Consider the following 2,204-nt stretch of genomic DNA (forward strand, 5'->3'; position numbering starts at 1 on the left):
CTGTAATGTGATCACTCTCTTCTTAGGCAACGGAATAAAATTTTAGCAAAACAAACCTTCACCCTGCCCTGAGAGAGCTTAGTGGTCAAGAGGAAAATTATTTGGAAAAATAAATAAATAAATTCACATGGAAACGCTGGAGCAAAACAGGTGGATATTTTTAGATGAATTTGCTGTAACTAAAACACTCAGTGGTTGTCTGTGGTGTGTGTGTGTGTGTGTGTGTGTGTGTGTGTGTGTGTGTGTGTGTGTGTGTGTGTGTGTGTGTGCGTGTTGGTGTGGCATATATGTAATGTGCTCTATGTACTGGTGTTGGCTGTGACATCTCAAGGTATCTTCTAAAGTGAAGGGGACGAGATTCCAGGAGGAAAAAATACCTAGAAATGCCTGAGAGTGCCCAAACGTTCTCCAAGAAATATTGAACACATTTGAACCGCTGCAAATGAATCCTGGATAATTGTCTGGGGCGCTCAATGGTGCGGCTGCAGACATTTTGGGTTTTCTAGAGTTTTCCAATGTGTTCGTATCAGTCATGCCTTTTACCCCCGGAAGCTGAGAGATAAATCTGACAAGCCCTGGATAAACGCTGGCTGAGGCTCTACCGATCCTGGGCGTGGACGCCGACATAATTTACATCCTGCTATCAACCGGGCTCCCATTAGGCAGCCTCTGCAAGGAGTCCGGATAGATCAGCGCGTCAGGCTTGAGGCGTGGCGATAACTCAGATGAGTTGAGGTGAAGCTGCCTCGGTTCAGACACTCAGGAGAACACAGCCGTGCACAGATTTCTTTCCAACTGCTGGGACCGTGAGAGGCGGAGGAGAGCTTTGAACTCTGCTGCGTTGCACCAGGCCACACAACCGGCCAATCGTTCTTTCCTCTCTAAGTCATTGATACCCCTCTGGGACGCAGAGATGGGGGTGAGGGAATCAGTATAATCAAAACACGTCATATACACGTTTGAAAGTATCGCAAGTGGATTCATTTATTTACTCACTTGGAAATTTAATTCATTTGAGAGTTTCATCTACATGTCTGTGTGGGGACACCACGTGTGTATAGTGCTCCAGGAGGCCAGAAGAGGGCATTGGATCCCGCGAAGTGGGAGTTACCAGAGAGTTTTGAGCCTTCTTGTGGGCGCTGGGAACGGAGGGCATATCCTCTGGAGCAGTAGCCAGTGCTCCTAACCATGGATCCGTCTGTGGAAACCCTGAAACCCAATTTTTATGTAGAAATAACATATGCAAACAAAAAGTATTTAAAGAAGATTGCTAAGAAAGTCAATGGATGATGAGCAAAAGTAGACCTAGAGGGAGGTATTTCTCTGTCAGTGCTTCATGGACACGGTGATAGTGACCACCCTTGTCTACATCTTAGATGCTGTCACCTCTCCTGTAGTTGTAACAGAAGGAGACACTATACCCTTAGAACAAGAAAAGACCAAATTGGGAGACAAATTATGACTTTTTACCAGAAAGCATCCAGGTACCTATTGTCTCATCAATAACCAAACAACAGTCCTTGGGGGAAAGTCTTCATTTTCCTCTTAAGATGCCTTTTGTGTGCCTCGGGATAGACAACCCTGTCTTGGAGTGCGGGTGGCCATCTTACAGAAGACTCTAGAGTCAGGTATGAGGAAATCAGGGTGATGTGGGGAACCATGCCATCCTGATGACGGTGAGGAAGAAAGCATCTTCCTCTCGAGTAGACTGCATGGAGGAGAATATTGGATATTGGGGCTAAAGCATCAGACACAACGAATTGATTTTACCAACAGTCAGTGAGCTTAGGGGAGGCTTCTATATCTCTGAGGAAGTCACAGACCCTGCTGCCAGCCAGCAGAAGTTCTCTAAACCTCTAGGTAGCTGAACTGTTCTGCATTCTCTCTCTCCCAGGGCACTGTCACCATAAACTGTAGGTGTGAGGGTTTGTTGCCCATCAGTGCAAACCTAATGCCTCTCCCTTGTTCCCTGCTGTTCTCTCAGTCCAGTTAAACGAATGATTTTCTTTGTCCATGGTCACAATTCGAACTCTGCTGTGTCCAGACCTGAGGCCACCATCAAACCAGTAACTGGGGATGGAGAGGTGGCTCAATGATCAAGGATGTAAACCTCTTTCAGAGGACCCAAATTCCATTTCCAGCACCAATTCTGTCTATAATTCCAACTCCAGGGGATCCAGTGCTCTCTTTTGACCTCTGCATTG

This window comes from Rattus norvegicus, chromosome 3, assembly GCF_036323735.1.
Source record: "Rattus norvegicus strain BN/NHsdMcwi chromosome 3, GRCr8, whole genome shotgun sequence".
NCBI classification, from domain to species: domain Eukaryota; kingdom Metazoa; phylum Chordata; class Mammalia; order Rodentia; family Muridae; genus Rattus; species Rattus norvegicus.